Raw genomic sequence first — 21,640 nt, 5'->3', positions numbered from 1 at the left:
GACCAGATCAAAAATAAGCTTTTTCTATGATATTCTCAGTAGAGGTGAAGATTTGATACAGCACTTTCTGAGTGTAGTTCTCTCATTTGAATGCTCATTTGGCACATGTGAAGGAGTCTATTACACCCAGTGAAAAAAAGGCATATTAGTTATTTTTGTGAAATAAGTGCAAAACATGGTATGGCAAAAGTACAATCACCACCACCTTTCATTTTAGTTTTTTTTTAAAAAACTTTTTCCATTGTATTATTGGACCAGGTCAATTATCAGGTTTGCGAAGTCTTCTGTTATGTAAATTTCTTTATCAAAATAATCTGAGTAACTTCCTAACATATTCTGCTTTTGTCAGATGTGGCATTCAAAGACTCTCAGACAACTTGAGAAAACATGAAATGGATTTTCTCAAACTGACCCCAGATTAGAAGCACTATTGTCAAAGCCAACAATACTTTTCAGGTCTTCTTTCTTGTTTGTTCCTATGAGGGTTGTTTTATTCTCAAGCTCTGCAATATTTTTCAAAGTTAAAAAAAAGAAAAGTACTAAAGCTACATCTTTACCTTAGGGCAAAATATCTAGTCACACTTCTATGAATTTAATGGGACTGCTATATGAAAGTAGAAGAAAATTAAAAATTGTGAAAGACAACTCTGGTTTATATGGAAGAAAATTAACAGTTTAAATTTCACTTTGGTGTATAATGAGTAGATAATTGACACTCTGGGGACATTTACTATCTACAAAAACACACTTCTTAATAGAAAGAAAATTAAAAAACACAGCTTTTTAAGTGGTCTTAAAATATTAGCAATTCTCATAAAACTAAACAGCTGGGGGGGGGGGGGGGGGGGGGGGGGGGGGGAGGGGAGGGGAGGGAAGAAGGTTCACAGTGAACCCAGAAAAGAAATAATTATATTTTATGTATACAAACTGTACTACAGAAAACCTGTTATCTGCAGCATAAGATAACCAGTTCAAAAATGAATGAAAAAAAAAACCCTATAGATTTCCCATGTGATTATCACATAGAACTGGTATTACAGAATAGATATTTTCAAATTATAGAATCACTTTACATCGAATTCAAGATCATCTGCAGTCACTACACCACACACAGCACTAACAAATGTACTGATAGCAAGAGCTGTGGAACTTTAATCATATACTTTGAATACATAGGCATAGTTGAAGATGGAGATAGAATCCTGACTATTTCCTTTCCTGAGAAGCAATGTAATAGTAAATTTTTTTCATAAAATGTTGTGGATGGACTGCTCAAACATTTCAGAAAAAACTGAATATTTTATCTGTTCACAAGATGTAAATACTAAGTCCTTTGGACCAAACGTTATTCTCACAAAGCTTCCTTTTTATATTATAGTAATTCTGACCGTTTTACTGAAAAATCACAAAATCATAGAATGTTTAGAGATGGGAATGGACCTTAAAGGTCACTTAGTCCCAAACCCCCTCTTCCTTGGGCAGGGACACTTTCCACTAGGACCAGGTTGCTCCGAGCCCCATCCAGCCTGGCCTTGAACACTTCCAGGGTGGGGTATCCACAACCTTCCTGGGCAACCTGTTCCAGTATCTCACCACCCTCAAAGTAAAGAATTTCTTCCTAACATCTAACCTAGATGTCCCCTCTTTCAATGTGTACCCGTTACTCCTTGTCCTGTCACTGCAGTTCCTGATGAAGAGGTCCTCTCTAGCTTCCCTACAAACCCCTTCAGTGCTGGAAGGAAGCAGTGGGGTAATGCTGGCTCCGAGCAATCGTGTGTGAATCGTCTGCCTTCATTGTTTCCAGTAAATTGTTCTAATCTCAGCCTGTGATTTTTACCTTCTGTGCCTCCAGTCCTCCTTTCCTGCCTGCCACAGCAGGAGAGGAAGGAGTAAGCAAGAAGCAGCATGGTTTGGAGAGGCTCAGTGAAATCAGTAAATTGGGGAGTACCATTCCTAAATCACAACACGGATGAAGCAGCCCCCCCTTTTCCTACATGACATAGCATATCAATTTCACTGACATTCCCTGCATTCTTTCGGTCAAAAGCAATCAATATTTCACAAACTACTTGTTATTTCATCACTTTTCTCTTTAAAAAGGGAATTTTTTAAACAACAATTGACTATTTTCAAATTAAGATTCTACAAATAGAGACAGTGGCTTTATATCTATTTAGAACCAACCTGGATCTTTTCTTCTGGGTTCTTTTCATTCCACATATTCATCGAAATCCAGAGTCAGCTGAGTTGCTTTCATGTTTTAGGCAACACTCTTTAACAGTGTGTTTTAAGAAGGATGTCTCTTGCATATTTCTGGCTGAAACCATTTGCCTGTTCTGTTTCCATTAAGGAACGTGGCTGACCCATTACCGTACCTAGATGCAGATATCTAGGAGTACACAAGAGATGAGCCTGCAGGTAAAGAGAAGGGACATAACTGAAAGAATATTTGATGTAAACTAGTCCAAATCCACTTACAAGAATTAAAACAATAATTCTTCAGACAGGTAGAATTGTTTTGCCCATAGGAAAAAAAAGTTGTCATATTTATATAGTAAATACAAATGGCTAAATATTTATAATTCCTAATAGCTAAACATTTATAATTCATAATATGAAACTTGAGACTATTTAAGGCACTGTGATAGAGCTTTTATTACAGCACAATTGTTTGCATGCATGGTGATTTAAGAAATGTACTTCAGAAAGGTAGTAAATGTTACTGCACTAAAGTATAAAATCATAACATTCCCTCTACTACCAACAAAGGCTAAATTCATTCCAGCAAATATTACAAGAATTACTGGGAGAAATAAATGTCTTCAACAAAGAGAATCTTCAACAGTTTATCCTTAAACATAGCAGTTTATCATTTTAGCACTAATTTGATGTCTACATCTATTTTCAAGGCAAATTATGTCATTCATGCTTTAGCAGAGGCCTTTTTAGGCATTTTCTCTATTTTTTAATATTAAATATATCTTTACTTGTCACAAAAGAGCTGAATACTCTTTCTGTAACTGTCACTATTTCCTTCCTCCTTTCTAATATTTTTTTTCACTTTCATAGGATAAGGATATTTTTTTGGTTTTTAGTCTGTGAAAAGCAGCAGATTTAGGAAATATCAATAACGTCTTATTACTCTCACAGTGTGTTTTGTGTACATCTAGTTTCCAAGAATGGGATGACAATCATTTCCAGCAACACTTAAAAACAACAAACAACAAAATCAGATTAAAATAAATTTTAAACTTTCAGGTAAACACATTTTGTGTTGTCATCCTCAAATTAGAAGAATAGACAGAAGAATTATGTATGTCCCAAATTCATGCAAAAACTAAGATAATTCAGCATCTGACAGTTGACAAAGTAGATTCCAGTCCATTATCTCTCACACAGCAAATCTCATCTCTCTTGAACGCAACAGGCCTCTGGAATTTTGCCGAGGCTGACACACCAAGAACATGATCCTATACACTATTACATCTAACAAAATAATAAGGAACAGTTAGAGCAATCTTTAAAGTACAAAAAACAATGTCCTAGGCTGTATTCAGCACTTAAAAAAAAAAAAAAAAAAAAAAAACACCTATATAGAAGTCTACTAAATTATTCAGAGTCACTGTGAGATTAAGAAGCCAAAATACATTTGTATCACTCTTGATCAAATATTACACTGCACGTTTTTAAAAACTCCTCAGTGCTCAGAAAATTAACAGGTGAAGGGAAAGAAAAGCCCCTACAAGAGTATGAATTTCGAGCTGGACTTATTTTCTGCTTCTTTATGATGTTTTGGGTAGATCAAGTACCCTCATGGTGTCAGTGTTCCTTATACAGGTGATTTTCTTCAGCCTACTCTTTGACACAGGATTTCCTTTTTTATTAACAAAGCAAAGGAAAATAGCAGAAGGAAACAAAACAGGTTCTTAGAGCTTTCCAATACAATAATCTTCTATCAGTAAGAGATAACCAAGCTATTTAGAGAATCAGAAAAGTTTTCTTCTTTGGACATGAGACAATGTTTATTTGATGCTTGCCATGACATGACTCACAGAGAAAAAACATGGTATTTTCTTATTTGTTATTCTCTGTTATTAAATCAGATTGGTTTTCCCCCTCACTATCACCAATCACAATCTCAGGTTTGTGTGCTATATACTTTTCATCCATACACCCCCACCCCCCCCCCAAAAAAAAATTCCAAGGTAGAATCAGATTTTCATGTTTCCTTTACAACTGTTGATAAAAACATACATCCACTTACAGCAGGGTTCTTTCAGCAGCAAAATTAGAAATAGATCTTACCTGTTAAAAAAAAGTTTAACAGAATGTTATTGCTCATTATTTTAAAAGTGAAGACTAAAGTTTAAATTGGAGGTGTTTAGGACACTGTCATCTTCATTCCATAATTCTGTCCTTGATAACAGTTTAATTCTATTCAAAGGAAAAGTGTTTCTTGTTAAAGGAAGATTCCTTAAAAAAAGATTGAACTTCCAACACTGCTTTTAAAATGAAAGCAGAATCAGTGTTCACAATTTCTTGACACTTTCACTGCTCTCTGACCACACTTAGGAATTATTCCTTCCCAGCTTTCTGTTCTACCTGAAGACATTTCAGATCAATGGAGCCTGACTATTAAGTTCTTAGAGCTTTTACACCTCCTTTGCAGATTTTAAAGGGTGTAAGTACATGCTTCACAGCTGTACATGTTGATAACCTGAGAAATACATTAAAGACCCCTAGATATGTCTGGCAGACAAAGGTGAAGCAGGGGCACAGGAGTCCTATTGCATTCACATTAGACATGGGAATTCTCCCTAGCTAAATCCCACCATTCTGGACTCTGGAATTCAACAGATGCTGGCAGCAGCTTGGAACAGGTTCAAGGGACAGGTTGAAGGAGAGTTGAAGGACTAAAAAATTATGTCAAAACCTGAAGGGCTTAATATAAGAAAGAGAGAGTTAAATTGTGACATGATAACATGCTAGGATCTCTGCTGGTTTCCTCAGATGGATTAGTAGAGGTTATGGTACCTTACCACACAAAGACATAAACATGGGAAGGGGCAGGAGCAGGAGCAAAGAAACCCACAAAAGGTGAAAAAAACCCCACTAAAGCAAGACACTTTCAAACTAAAGAAATAAGTATGACAGTATACATAAAGGATTCCTGAAAAAACTTATTGAAGTGACTTGAAATTTTGCATCAGTACAGTGGAGTTTTTCCTAAGAACTGGATCTACATTAACACAGACAGTGGAATCAGAAAAATTATTCCAGGAAACACTGTTGTCTGTGAAACTGTCACATGAAATCAATTACCATGACAAAAAAATCATGGTAATGATTTTCTGAAGTTGGTAAAATCTTTCTTCCATTGGTCTTACTGTATTTTACATGAATAAAGACTTTTACAGTGATTCTAAATATTTTGCAATACCAAGAGAAACATTTTCTATTGCAAATTTATTTAGTAATTTTGGAATCCAATCACAAAGGGCCCATCTCATCCTGTTAAACAAGGAAAATTACCTGCTAGATTCTAAATGTTCCTTATCAATTAGAAGTAATATGCATGCATATGATTTATTTTTCTGAATAGTAAAATGACAATCTGATATGCATTGTGTAAAAAAAAACCTATAAAACATGGGGAAATATCTTTCAGAGTTTCTTTAGCTTATTTTTTTTTTTAATTAAAGCTTGTCAGACTTCTAAATGCCACATAAGAAACATTTTTCTGATCTTAAATGATGCTAAAATTTCTTCTCTCCATTCAGTAAGTCACAATATCCTTTCAATACAATATGGAAACACATGTTTCTAACTCCTACTTTTCCTTCTAACATATTAAATATCTCCAGTGTTATTTTTATACAAAGAAAATAAAAATCATTTATATGTATTTTTTGCTTCTTAGTTTTGATCTCACATTTAAATTCATCTCAAACATTGCCATCTTGCTTTTCTCAGACTACAGAGAGCATCAAGCCTTGCTGCAGCAGCAATTTGATTACAGGAGGAAAGGCTGCACTTTTAATGAACTCCTTATTTGATCTACCAATGCAAATGGATTTTGATGTTATTTCTAACATTGGCTTCTAAATACTTTCACCATTAGTCTAAGCAAAGATGGAAAACAGAACAGGAAAGCTGAATACCCACAGACACCATCTTATCTACAAGTAGCAGTACAGAATTTTCAAGGCAAGGTCTTCCATGCTAAATGTGTTGATTAGTGTAGAACACATAAATATAATATTTTCTTTGGTACAGCATAACTGACACCAAGTCAAATAGGTAACAACAGAGAAATAAAAAAAAGAAAAAGTGAAAGAAATGCATTTTAGCTGTGCATAAAATTCATGTGGAGCTGAAATTCAGATGATGAGAAAGTTTATTGTATATGATAATAAGTTCAGGGAAGAACAATCCAGAAACCACTGACAGACTGTGGAGTCACAAGGGCAAAACTAAACTGTATTTTGAAAGAAGGTTAATACCATGAAAGGTCTAACTTCCAATCCACATCAGTATAAACCCACAGAATCTTTATGTTGGGAAAAAAAAGTTAGACATTGAGAAAACTTGTAGGGCAAAACTACAATTTTTTAACTCATTTATATTTCTAGATTTAAAAAAAAAAGTGTAGTAGAGATATTAAAGTGTCATATGTGGAAACAATTCCAGAATGAGTGAATGACAGGGAATGCCAACAGGGCCAGCAAGATGTCAGTTTTTTCTACTGTGATATCTTGGTGAGGAGCTAATTATGGAAAATAACAAATGACACACAATATCAATTTGTTCAATTGTTCATTAATTTTTCAATGTTCCATGGGAAACTTAGAGACTGTGTAGATATGATAGAACAATGGATAATGCAGAGAAGCATTGAAATATAAATTTTACGTTCATATGAAAATGTCAAAGGGTACTACATATATTGGAGCTTTGGCACAAATGCTTCCAGACTTCCCAAATAGTTACCCAAAGACAATTTTAAAAGGCTTCTAAATTCTTCATTTCTTCCAAACCTAACCCCCCCCCCCCCAAGTTTCATACACATAAAAAATAAACCTCTTTCTGCAAATAAAAATACAGTTTTCGACAGTTAGATTTTTTTAATTTCAATCTAACATAAGAGGAAATAACCTTTTGAAAGGAATCATCAACTCCACTACAAAGATATGTTCGGCCAAGTATCTGAAAAGCAGAGACTTAGTACTTTATCAACAAAATTCTTGAAGAATATAGTGTTATATATAATTACATATAGTGTATATGTAATAACATATACTATGCTATATAAATCATACAGTGTAGATAACTGATATGTGTATGCTACAGTCTTTAAAACTTAACCACTCAGACTTTACATTCTCAGAAATTACACACAAATAGTGCATTGCCTTGCACATAAATTAAGCACATATTTTCACCTGGTTATTCAGCCTAATTTAGTAAAAAATTGAGTACAAACATACCTTCAGAAAAAGTACGTCAACAACTTAGTTCTGTTGAGATATTTTATCTCTGGTTGATTGGAAGCTGTTCACTGATGTAACTTTTTTCCAAATTAAATATGGAATTATCTTTCTTAGATGCTCATAGTTTTGTTTTGTTTCTACACCCTTCTGAAAGAAACTTTAATTATTTAGCTGATAGCATATCTGTCATCAACCTTGTTTAAAAAACAATAAGAGCTCCTTAAGGGAGGGAAATTGTTATCTTTATTCTGTCATTTCATGTAATCAGCTATGAGTACACCAATAAAGAAGCACAAATAACCTTTCTGATTCTTTTTATTTTTATAAATAGCATCACTAACCAACAAAAGGGAAAATACATCCAAGTCCTCCATGCATAACATTTGCAATTTTGGAGAACATATTTTCCTAATTCATTTTTCCTTTTGTTCTCTTGATAAAGAAAAAGGTTTCTAGAAATTATGCTCTTGTAGATTTATAGTCATGCTTTTCAACAGCTCAGAGGCTGCTCTGAGAGTTTTTGCCTGATGTTAGATTAAAAGATGTTTTTCAAAGAAGAAATAGATGAGCATTACAAAGTTCCATCAATGTGTAAGAAACTTTTCTCTAAGGCAAAACAAAATCCTGTTTCCACTGGAATAAAAAAATGCATAGAATTGTTTAAAGAGAATAATCATCACACATTTTTGCTTAATTATATAGAATTATAAAAAATAATTGACCATGGGATAAAGAATGCTTTGCATTTAAATGCTAAATTCATGCAAGAAACAAAAACTAGTGCTCCTATACTATTGTAAAGTAACATTGAATTGCCATGGGATTGGCATGAGGAGAGCTATTTAATATTGTAAACATCTGAATAATTACTTAGGATAAATAGTGATGTTTTATTGTGATGTAAAAGATTTGCTGATTTCTCTAACTAAACACCATTACAAGAAATCCCATTTGCAAATACAGAATCTGGATGCATAACAAAGGCTGATAAAATTAACCTTTCGATCCATGCAACATTAATTAGGGGAAAAAAAATTAGACGTTTCTCCTATGGACTAGGAATTCCAAAACTGGAGTTCTGATCTCATCATGGGCTTTGTCTTTTATTTATAGCAGCTGGAATTTATCACTTTCTAGCTACTCCTGTGAATTGAAACTATAGCCAAAGGAACCACAAAATTTGTTAAGTGATAGTCTTGGCCATTAGTATGACTGAGGTCTGTACAAAATTTACAACAGAAAAATTATTTGCAGTCATGAGGGAATGCAAAAGGAGACCAAGAAAACCTCCTGTAGTGTGAAAAGAAGTCATCAGTGCAGAGCTGCAATGACAAAGGCATTTGAAGCGACAATTTAATCTGGAACTGAAGTTCCTGTGAGGTTTCCAGCCCCTCTATAGCCAGAGCAGCCAGGAAAGCCGAAGCCACAGCCACAGCCTTGCTTTCTACAAGGTTTTACATGGATTGCCATATATGATAAGAAATCTCCCCAGGGGAATCAGTGATCACCTGAAGGAGGAGATCAGCTCAGTTCAGTGGCAACTTTTCAAACCAAATTAAACATTGTTTTCCATATGAGGAAAAAGAGGTCAATCCTGAAACTAGAATTTTTTAAGATATTCTCAAGGGCAATTGCCTCCGTGTCTATATGTGAGGCAAGAGATAGATGGAAGAAAAACAGACTGTGAGACTGAGACAAACATTGTAGACCTCACAGATCCCTTATTTGGAAGTACTGATGTTCAATATGATATAACCAGAGATTTTTAGCTCTAAATTTTCTTATATATATAGGCAAAGAGGGAAAAGGAAAAGAGGGAAGGAAGAAGATAAGAAAGGCTTGACTGGCCCAACACCACCAACACACCACTCAAACCAGTGGCAAATGCCATAAAAAAACCACATGTATTCAATGGGTTTTAAAGGTTCAATGGTCTCCCTAGACACCTTTTTAGGGCCTGGGAAATGTGAGGTTTGTGTACCAAACAATTAAAAATCTTTTAAAAATAAACAGAAAAACTCCACTAAACTCCAGCTAATATTGTCTGTTACTGCTTCATACATTTTTATCCATTGTAGGAAAAGGAAGATCTATTATGTTTCCAGGAATTATTAGCAAGATGAAAGACAATCTTCAGAGGAGCATTAAAACCCACAGGATTTCTTCATCTTTGATTCTCTCTGATCACGCAGCCACTTCAACTCTACATTCTGAAAAACTAGGTAACATTTGGCTAAACCCGAAGAGAATTCAATGACAACATCAATTTTGGGGGAGCTATTCTGAGGAGTGAAGTATTGCCCAACACTCAAGAAGGACAGGTCTCAAAATTTAAAAAGTATATCAGATAGTTTATTAATTCTGTGCTTTTCCAGGAATAAAATCCACTACTCTTTCCATCAGCCACTGCAATAAATATCAAATGGAAAAGTAAAAAAGAAGTAAACATTACCTTAAGATACATATATACAAGAATTTCAGTCTAAAGTGCAAGTTTCTCTGGGATCTGCCAAAGACAGGGCTTATTTCTGCCAGAAATAAAGGTTCTGAGATTGAAAAACTTTTTGTCTCTAATGGTCTCGTATTGGAGTTTAGCAAAATGAGAGTTATGTTTCAAACTAAAAATATGCACATACACAGGAACAGTCTTGGATTTTTACTTTTTAAACAAAATTATAATAGCAGAAGTACTCACAGCATGGATCTTTTGTCTTTTCTTCCAAAATATATTTACTGAGCTTCATAAAAGCACTGTGAAAGAGTTTTGTTTTTTTTTTTTTTAATTTAATGGTGCTCGCTACTTTTAGAAACAAAGATTGAAGTGCTTTACAGTCGGTTTGAGTACCTTTTCAAACACTTTCCTGAGCTCTGCTCTGTGCTTTCAAATAGGAATGACTGATGATTCACTCTAGTATTCCTACCACTCCAAACAGGAATAGATGTCTTCAAAACGCTGGGAAAATCCCTGCAAACATTTCATGTCCTGTGCCTTCAACCATTCAGTTAATACAATATTGGCATCCTATGCTGTTTAGAATGTGAGATAGCTCTTGAATGAAAGCACTGAAATGAAATTCAGGATAAAAGATCCTACTGCTCCCTGAAGTATGTTACATAAGAGAAGGAAACAGAAACCCACTACATCTAAGTATCCTTAAATGGCCCATGGCTATTTATTTTTATTTTCACTTCTCTTAGCAGTGACACAAAGCAAATGTGTTCATCCGGTCATCTCTAGGAATAGAGAGCTAGAGATTTGCATCTTCCCAAAGCTTCCCATTTTTCCTGTGAAAGGTCAGATAGAAGGTCACAATTGAGTCTACTACTTCTGAAGCAAGTAAAACTCATACACTGGAAAGAACTTTTGTAAAGGAAGGACTACTCATTCATATTACTTTAAATGCAGCTATTACTCAAATCTCACAAGCCTTCTGCCTGAGTTCTCAGTAATCACAGTGGTGACAACATCTCTCCTCACTTGCAAAGAGCAAAGCACAGCACCACTCGATTTTGCAATTTTCATACTGACATACGTTTGCTTCAACTTATATTCAATAAAATCCTGCATTTGAAGTATGAGTACTTCTATGAAAAGAAGCAATGAGGTGGAAAACTGTCTTTTGAACTTTCACAGTTAAGAAAGTCATGTTATGTTTCAAACCAGGAAATGGTACAATCTCCGAAAGCATGAACCCTGGAATAAATTTAATTCAATCCTTGCAAAATAACTTGAGTGGAAAACACAGTTCAGAAAGAGATAGTGTACCGTGAATTTCATTTACAAGGAAATAAAATTATTTACTGTACGACTATAAGTCTCCTCATACTCTACTATGATGTTATGATTTTATATTGTGCCATTTTCTCTCCTTGTAGTGAATGCAATTTTTGACTTGTCAAAAATTATTTAGATTAACTCAAAATACATATAAACCCTTGACAAATATTCTGTCTGCTGTGAAATAAACCCAAGTTTTGAGTTTGCCTGGCTTCTTTAGAGAAGGAAATGTTCACATTATCATGAATTAAACAAAGAAAAATTCCAGAATAATGGACAATTGCAACTAATAGAGAGTTGTTAAATAACACATGATGCAATGAAAGATCAGCAATAATCTCGTCCCAGAAGTTTATTTCACTAGCAGTTTAGTTCCTATTAAAGATTACCTTTATTACTCTACTCAAATGTAACTCAAAAATTTGTCTCTCGGCTAAAGGTTGCAAGGCAGAGCAACCCAGCAAATTCACGTGCAGCTCCATGAGATCCACTGAGTACACAGATGCCTTCCCAGAATCTCCACCTATTTTTTAACTACATTGTGAAGAAAACTTCGCTCATCACTTAAGAAAATTAAAGTCTCTACAAAAAAAACCTATATTCTAAAATCCACCTTTCTGATGCCTTCCTTAAAAAACAAACACATGAAGGACTGAGTACCCAGTGGAAGCTAACAAGCAACTGGGTGGTGTCCCTTTCTGAATTGGAAAACAGGGAAGAAAAAATGAGGAAAGCTAATTCCAAAAATAATAAAAGTCTTAGTTGTAAGCTTTAAGCATATTCCAAAAGCTACCTACTGTGGCTGAAGTAATTCTCTTCTTGCTTAATAACGTTAACAGATTATATTTTTTTCAGTGTTGGAAAGATGAGTAGTACTAGAGTCTAGACATGTGCAATTCAGTGGGCGCCTGTAAACCAGCTCCATATAACACAGGTATCATCCCCTGAGCATCTTGTGGCCAGCAATATGCTCTGGGGTTAAACAGCAATAACAGGCCACACAGATAAATCCACAGCACAGACAAAGCCCCACAAACGCACCACCAAATCTTGGTGGTCCACACTGGACCCACATCATATACACCTTCCACTAAATAAAGACTGTGTGCCAAAAGCACAGCACTGTATCTCTTACAGGCATATGGAAGAACACTGGGCAGATTTTTTTACAAGTGTACAATAAACAACCATACTAGAGGGTTGCCATTGTTTCGAAAGATGATGCTAATGTTAAAATGAAGACAAGCAAGGACACAGGAATGCCTCCTGACTTACTGCTGGTAGCTTCAGTCATCACTCATGGAATGACCTAGAAGCCAAATAAATGCAAAAAAAAAAAAAAAAAAAAAAGGAATTAATGATAGATACTACAGCAGGGAAGAGACACGGATTTGTTCAGGGGTTTTTCCATCTTTGTGTTCTCTTTATTCCAGTCAATGGGATAGCACAGCCCAACAGGGGTGCAAATAGGAGGTTAGTTCAAATGAATCTGAAAAGATGATCCTTTGTTAACCTCATGTGCAAACCTTTGAAGACAAAAATCAGATAACGTCAGGTAAGTCCATCCTTACATTATCACAGTGATTAAAATTCACCATGGATTCAGACTTTCTTCTGCACCTAAGTCAGCACAACCACAAAGTAAACATGAACAGAGTTCCAAGCCACCAGTGTACCCACATATCACTGGAAATGGATTTCAACATAGGTGCATTTGATAACCCATCTAACAAAGACTTGGAAACCTCCGGATCCCAGAAGCCCGGAGAAAAATGAAATGTTGACATTGAGGGCTTCTACAAAAACATCAAATGCACTGCAGAGATCCCCAGAGAACAGTCCTGTACTACTAAACTATGTATGATGGAGAAATACAGGGATTTGTCTGCCACAAATACAAACATGAGAGAATTACTGTCTCATATAAATTCAGTAATAAGGCATCCTTAAGGGATTTTTAAAAAGTAAAGAATTTGCTTTTGAGTAACTGAATGCAGTATAGCTTTGAATGTACATTCAGATACTGAATAACAGATGATTAAAACTAAGGACATGGAAATACAATTATAAAAAAGATTATGCAGGGTCACAAGCTTCCAGCTTTAATCATAATTTGGAACAAATTTCACCATGAATAGCTCCAATTGCACTACTTACAGGAATTACTGCAGATGACAGGGCATCACTAGAAGCATCGGGACAAAACATTTCCAGTCTTAACATTTACAACACCCATATTTACCTAAATTTCCATTTGAAATGCAGCTACTCATCTACTGCAGATGGTCTTTTCCTGAGTTTAAAATGAGAAAGAATTAAAGAATTATCACCATTCATGCTTTGATTTTCCCATGAACTTCAGAACATAGAATTAAGCCTTTTCATAAACCTGAATGTATCCTAAAGGAGATGGAAACAAATTGCAGGCACTGTCAAGACATGGAGCTAATGAGTCCAGTGAAGATCACCATCAGTGTCACACAGTTCAGGCCCTGAGAGTGCAAACAAAACAGTTTTACAAAAGAACACGTGGAACCAACGATTCTTTCAAAGACATACAGAGAAATATTGTATCTCAGTACAGAGTTAACACAAGTACATTAATAATTAGAGGAAAGTTTTAAGAGGAATACTAATGGTGAAAGAAAACTGGTTTCACTATATATTAGAATAAAGGTAAATTAAATTTTAATTCAACAGAAACATAAAATCCTAAAAAAATTATTTGCGACAGTGCACCAGAATTTCTCACAGGAGTATGGAAAAAGATATTTTCATCATATGCAAACATAGCTACCCAAGAAGAAGATGGTCAAAAGTAATTTGAAGAAGGGCCCTTACTAATTTGAGGAAACCATAGGGTAGACTCAGAATGGAAAATCTAGCTAGTCTGCTGTAGTGAAGTAATATTAGAAAGAACAAGAAATAAAGTCTATGCATAAAAGGCGGGATGTGGAAATATTTTTCAGCTTCTGTGTTACCCTGAAAATGTCTTCATTCAATCCTGGGACATGTTTGAGGATGTTTATACCATCATCCACACCTCACTGGTTTTCAAGGAATGTTAAGACAATTGTTTAAAGTGGGAGGGAGTAGAAGCCTCCCCCAGCCAGCTTTCTGACCTGAATAATCAAAACCTCAGACACCAGAAAGAAGTACACTAAGACGCTTGGGAGAGATTTACTTCACTCTGAAACATCCAAGTTTCATCGCAGCTCAAACAGAACACGTAACTAAGAAAACAAATAGATACATTTAATAACGAATATCAGGATGAACTTACAAATGTTACGTTCTGAGCCAGAGGACACCTGCAATACAGTGCTGTAAACAACAGATTAATTTCTTCTGAAACCCCTTAAAGACAAAGCTTTGTGAAAACACATCAGTGCTTGAATTCAAACTTTTCTGCCTTTAAGAAATAAATCCAGCCATGACTGGAATTTTGCCACACTTAGCATTGTCACAGACTTCAGCATCGATGGATGCAGTGTTCTCCTAGAAGTTAAACTTCTCCCAAAAGAGAAACTCCACCATAACCCAGAAAATAATCTCTGATTTACATAAGTAGTTTGAAAGTTTCATATTCAGATTTATTTATTTATTTAATAGCTAAGAAAGAGAAAGAATGCAGCTGTCCAGCTAGAGATGTTGTCATGTGCACTTCACTACCTCTAGCTAAACTGGTTTATCTCATTGTCAAAGACTCCATACAGTTAAGTAGCAATAGAAGTATGAAAACCATCAAAAATATGTTTATAATCTCATTTTTAAAGGTTCCCAGTATCTTCCAACAATAAAGGAAGAAGAGAAGGAGGAAAACCCATGTACGTTCAACCTGAGGATCCACTCCAAAGTTCACTCATAAATGAGAACCATTTATATCCATCAGATACTAGGTGCTATCTATTAGAAATCAAATTCTAAATGTCAGCTAAGTATCATTTCGTAAACTTGAATTCACTTAGAAAGACATCAGAAGCAACCAAAGCAGATCACCATTTATGTGGAGTCCTCAGGAAATAAAAAATGCTGCTTACAAATTGTTTTTTTCTCCTGATATTTGTTACGTCTCTTTGGGGTTTTTTACAGCTGAAAGTATCTAACACAAAATAACAGAAGGCTATTCCATGGTACACGTCATAACAGTTCCACGTGTATTTTATTCCTCTGCACCTATTTCCTCCTGATATTTGAGAAAAAAAGCAAGACCAGAGCATTACATTTTGCTATTACCTTTTCTTGTGTTATTTTACCCAATTACAAGCTTCATTTTACATAAAATTATCTAAATAATCCTAGAACCTTTTATTCTGAAGCAATACAAAATATATCAAGAACTCACAATGCAGAATATATAGGGTTTATGTTCTCATTAACCAGTGTAAACCTTTGAACCACATCCCATTTAGAAATCAGTTTTCTTTTCTGTGAATAAGCTGATTGCAATATGATTTTGAGATCTGACCTCATATCTGTTCAATAATTATGAGACCAGAAAAAAGTATTAGATTTTTTGTACGAGTTTTGTTGGGTGTTATTTCCTTGAGCTGATTATTTGACATTTCCTTTCATCAAAGGTGAAGAGCATTATATGAAAAAATTGCATCTGAAACATAATTTCAAATCTGCTGACTGTTAATGTTGAAGATGTTGCACAAAGCAAATCATCATAAGAAATTTCTTAATGACATTTCTTGCACTTTTAAGGCTACTAAGCTAATTAAGCTTTCTAAGAACTTTAACAGCTCAGAATAGACAAATATTCAGCAATGCTTATTACACTTATAACATCTCCACTAATCATCTTTTGAATGCAAATTAGGAGGAATTAGGATAAAAATTTAATCTCTGCAGCACAAACATTTGCAAAGTATCTTCTAACAATGGAAAGCCTTGTCAAAATGCAGAGGGGAAAATGACTAACATTTTTCATTATAAAATAATGCTAATAATGTAAATTAGCATTATAAAATAATGCTAATAATACTAACAGATAGATGTTAATAGTTGTCCTAATCCCTTTACTTGTATATTCCAATTCCTTGATCTCTCCTCCCAATATTTATACTTTTAGGTTCCATGGTCTATAAATTGAGATGATACATTCAAAAGCTCTGGTTCACTTACTCAGAAATATTCATTCTTATCCAGGTGTTGTTCAAATTGCTTCATTTGCAGAATAGATTTTTTTCTGTTATACAGCTGGGGTTGCCATTGTCCACCAAGACAAAAACTCATTAAGGGCTGAATATTTTCAGAAATCATTGAGCTTAGAAAAGTTTTGGGTGGCAGTTAGAAGAGCAGTACTGTGTTTTTTTAAAAAAAGGATAAATAGCACTTGTGAAATTTAAAAATTGTTCTCAGTTTCCTTCTACAGAATTTTAAAAATCTGGTTTAAATGCTCAACATTAAAGAAAAAATAGAATTTAAGCCAATTCTTTTAACGAGACAGCTCTAATACAGGTACCAGAAAATGCAGTGCTCGGAAATATTTGAATAAGTAGTTGTGAGATGTAAACTTGAGAAAACCCTTCAACAATAATCACTGTATCAAGATAAGATTTCTGTGCTCTTTTAGCATGAACAAACCCTGCTTAGCATAACTGCAGAACCCTGTAAGAACACTGATTGGCAAGCTGTTAATGATGCACATTTAGAATTTTCTCCTTCCATAAAGAATGTGCTGAAATAGGAGAGCAAATTAAAAATAAGAGCATGCATATGTCCATTACTAATACACGAACCTGCATACCTATATTTCACAATTGCTTTGTAATACGTTGCAGAAAAACTAATTTTTTAAGCCACTGGAGCTGGATAATGTCTTTTCATATCTGTTTTGCCCCATTACATTTAATTTGAGTAAAAAAATAAATCACAGTCTTAGGTTAGAATTGTATCACAAATAAAACGCAGTGCAATTAAACAGCTAACCTTCAATGTACTAACAATAGTTGGAAAATGTAGGAAAAGCATTAGATGGGGTCTCTGGCTGTAGATCAGGGAAGGAGGTAAGAGTAGGGTCATTACCTGCAACTCCGAGAGTACCGTTTAATTCTGAAAGAATTTTTGCTGAAAATACAGAAAATCTTACTTTTCCTCCCCCTCTACTTGCTTTAGAGGCTTTCCTTGGAACACCCTAAATAACAACAAATATCGTAACTAAGGTCTACTGGTTTTCCCACTACATAAACAATAATCAGAGCTGGTGTGTGTTTACTTCTCCTGCCTGGGTCTAGGCTGGGGTCAGGACACACACCTGGAGAGCCAGGGTCTGGATATGCAGCCCCTTCCCGGCCCATCTCAGTGTAGCACTAGGTGCCAGCACCCACTTTTCCAAATGGGAAAACATGAGTATTGCTTCCTGGAATAAAAGGATTTACATCTAAAGATCCACTGGCATAGCTTACATTCACAACAAAATCCCATACAAAATTTAGTCATTTTCACAGACGGGTAGTAATTCCACTTTTAGAAAACTAAAACAGGGCTGTACTTCAGAAGCATAGCAAGCACTGTGCATTTCAGGATGTATATTAAGGCATGAGATTAGTCCTTTCAATAGAGCCAAGAGGAGAAAGGTAACACACGAGAAAATGGCTCAAGAATTTGAGTAACACTTGTCTCTTCCAATTTCTTTCCCCTTAATATTTATATATTTGTAACACATTTATAAAACATCAATAAGCAACAGTTGATCAGCCCCGGTTTTATTGTTTAGGACTCCAGTTATTGCCTCATACAGAATTAACCATGTATCAAGATGTGCATGAAAACTTTGGTAGGAAGTATCATACACCATAGGCTCTTCAGCATTCTTTTTGTTTCACTCAAATAGGACACCTATTGCAAAGGAGAATATTTCAAACTGCAATGTGATTTAAAATTTCTTAATGCAGCCAAGGCGTCTGGAAAACTCTGAAGCTGATGGAAGAGTGGCCAGCCATCAAACTTCAAAAAAAATTACTGATATCAGAATAAACCTGAGGGATGCCCTGTAGAAGTATAAATGCCTATGCCACTTAAATCATAACCACAATCACAGCACTTTTTATTTTGCCACAACTATTATGAAAAGAGTAACACTGGCCAGATATTTCAGTATGAAGTACATTGTGCTAACAGCTACTGCTGTTTAAATTGAGTTCGTAGCAGCTGAAAACTACAAGAGGCAACTCTTGAACTGCCTTCATCCCCCTCCTGCCAGAAGGGAAATGGAAGTATTCTTGGAGAAAAAAAAAAAAACTGAAATAAAAACAACTGAGGAAAAGAAGCCCAGGGGAAAACCTGAGCTGTAAATTTTAGAAGATTATTCCAAAAATTATCTCAATCCTTGAGATTCAGAAAAAACAACAGCAGTACTGTTTGCCTATTTTAGCAACTTGTGTTTCTAATTTGTATCACGCACATCTAATACATATTTCTCCAGAGTCACTCTAGGTGTATCAATAGAATTATTTTCATATCTTCCTAAGATCAGGATAAACCAGTGAAATATTTTCCATTTCCTGCCTTTTAAAAATGAAACCAAATAATGAAGTACAGCATTCAAATATTGATCCTTGCCACATATGAGAAATTAACACTGCTGCTGAAATCCTGCTGAATATGAGTTGGGCCATAAGTACTGCAGCAACAGAAATTGTAGGTAAATATCTGTATTTTAATACCAGGCACAGTAACTTGGAAAAATTTCCTCTTGTTTAACCCTCATTATTAATACATTAGCAAATATTTTTATGTTCTTAAGAATGACTGCCCTATTACTTTAGGAATATTTGAGAAGGTATTAAACTTAGATTTACTGTTAAGTAGCAACACTCTGAAGATTCCCATTGGAAAATCAGATACTAAACATTCAAACTATGCTGGTATTCCATGATTTGTCCCCTCCTGATGCTGTTTTTCAAAGTCCCTCCAGCAATTTTGAAAACCACCTCATAAACAATTTTAAGTTGATTGAATGAAATTAGTTGAGGCCCCCAAACCTGTTCTGTAATAACTATTATTTGGCTTCTGTTCAGTGAAATGTATGATCTTCATTTCCTTTCCTGGACTCCTTAATTATCCCATTCTCTGCTCCTTTTAATTTAAAAAATAAATTGTTTCCACTGACATGCTCAAAGCCTTAAGGAAAAAGGTTTACAGCTTCTGTATAGCACAAAAGCTGTTAGAGATTAGATTTAATCTTTAGGCTTTATAGTGTATTTTTAATACACTTAATGATAACTGTTATGATCATTATTATCCAACCATATTAAAAAAAACTAAACAGGAATACCTCACAAGCACTGCTTCCCTTCAGTTCCTATATTACAGACAAATGTGGGGGGTTTTAATTTCCTTTCATAAAAAAATATTTTTTATAAGAATCACTTTTGAAAGACATACATACAGAAGTATAGAAAGAGCTAACAAATTCAATAGAAAAATGAATTTCACATCATTTTATATTATATGAATACAATTTTTTTTCCTTATTTGGGTCTTTGCTGTTGACTACATTCCAAAATTATATTTTCACGAGTTATTACTACCTTTATAACTGGAAAACAACCTTTACTCTCCAGATGGAATTCTTTCAAATATCATAGTTGCAAACTATTTCTGTTGCTTGAAATTTCTGAAGAGGGAATAATTAGTATCCCCTCATCAGTGATACTTTTCATAAGCAATGGCACAGCCTTATTTTTAGTGGTACTCAGAATAACTCTCACCCAGATTCTGGAAACTCAAAGCATGTCATACCCATTCTCATTATTGCATTACACACTCAAGACTTGAAATTAAGTCTTTCACTTGAGCTAGACCAACATCCTTAATGCCATGAATTATATTTCACAGGGGAACAGTCAAACAGTGGAGTGAATCCATTGCTGACAAATGTGCCAAGCTATTACTAAAGGTAGCAGATTTCAAAAGTATTTTGGCGGGGGTCACAGCAGCAGCTGTACGTACCAGAAGATACCTGTCAGTTCAAAGTTCGCAATTTACCTCACTTAGTAACACCTCCCTGCAGAAAAGGATCCACAAACCCAAAAATATCTACTTAAAATTGATATGGCTAGAATTAATATTTAGGTCTCAATACAGCTGCAGATCAATATCAGTCTTAAAGCTGTGACTGTATCCTATGACATTTTGGAACATGCCAACCGAGAAACAGCAAAAGCAACTGGAGCTTGCACTCCAGTGGAGCACCACTTGCTGGTGGCTGCAGTGGCAAGGACAACAGGGACAGCAACACCAAGCAGCAGCTTAAAAAAAAAAGCACCCTGCAAAAGAACTGCCCTGAATTACTGGATGCAGCATCTGCCTTTTGATGTATTGCTCTTTTCCATTTCTTCATCTTTCAAACATTGTCAGAATAGACATTATCCCAAAAAATAGCAGTGGAATTTGACATATAGGGATGATAAACTCAAGACCAGCCTAAAAGAAGAACAGCAAGGCATACTTAGCCAGTGTAAGTTTACTGCAGGGTATGTAAAATAAAGAGGGTAAAAAAAAAAAAAAAAAAGGCTCATATATAAAAAGGGAAAGGAAGACAAGGAAAGAAAGAGAAAAACAATAAAAGCACATAATAGCCCCACTGAGGAAATTAATAATGCCTTATGTAGAATGAGCAAAAAAAGTAAGACCAAAATACTGTGCTGAGAGTGTGTTAACTTTTTTCTGGTATAAAAAATTTGGAATCAGTGATGTTATTCTTTTCATTTCTTTTATAAAAGACTTAAGTAGGATTAGATCGCCTTGCACCAGATGTAAAATTCAAAACTTCTGGCAGTTAAATTCAGTTACTTCCACAGAACACTTCAAAAGAAAAATACTGTATAGATAGACATAATGCATGCTGAAAATCTACATGACATTGCATGGCACATTCATTTTTATACCTACAAAGTGAACACCTGTTGTAGCTAAGCCACATCAGTGCCACGCTGATGGCTCTAATACTATTTCATTAAGAAGTAGAAAACCAGGAAACAGCAACATGCTTAATGCAAAATGAGTACAGAATATTTGCACAATACAACCTTCAAATAAAAAGCATCCCTGTAACATATGACTGAATTGTTTAAAATACTTACCTGGTTGTATCTAAAATGTCTCTGTAATTTGCATTTAGACTGTCATCATGTTTGATTTTATCAGTATTTTTTTTCACTTACACAAATCTTGTATGTTTTAGATGATACCTGTAATCCAATTTTAAGGTGATTCAGTATTTTAATAGACACCTTACCAATCACTGCTCTCTAAAGAATGGGATAATATGGCTTACTGAAAAATGCATTATTTCATTGCAAAAATTATCCCTGTGATGTTGTTCCACTAACTATAACAAAACCCTCATAATTTTGACATT

The 21,640-nt window shown here is 34.8% G+C and overlaps 1 long non-coding RNA gene across 2 annotated transcripts in view; it reads right to left on the bottom strand.

The window, feature by feature from the left end:
• The window catches only part of LOC120753067 (uncharacterized), a 131,406-nt gene that overhangs the window by 25,665 nt on the left and 84,101 nt on the right, over positions 1–21,640 (bottom strand). For both annotated transcript variants that reach the window (XR_009207871.1, XR_005700944.2), the window contains 2 exons: positions 4,265–4,305; positions 2,185–2,412 (listed from right to left, as the gene is read on the bottom strand). This is a non-coding gene — a long non-coding RNA (uncharacterized LOC120753067). The remainder of the gene's footprint in view (positions 1–2,184; positions 2,413–4,264; positions 4,306–21,640) is intronic.

The sequence above is a fragment of the Hirundo rustica genome, chromosome 5 (genome assembly GCF_015227805.2).
Source record: "Hirundo rustica isolate bHirRus1 chromosome 5, bHirRus1.pri.v3, whole genome shotgun sequence".
NCBI lineage: Eukaryota > Metazoa > Chordata > Aves > Passeriformes > Hirundinidae > Hirundo > Hirundo rustica.
This window is presented reverse-complemented; position numbering and strand designations above follow the sequence as displayed.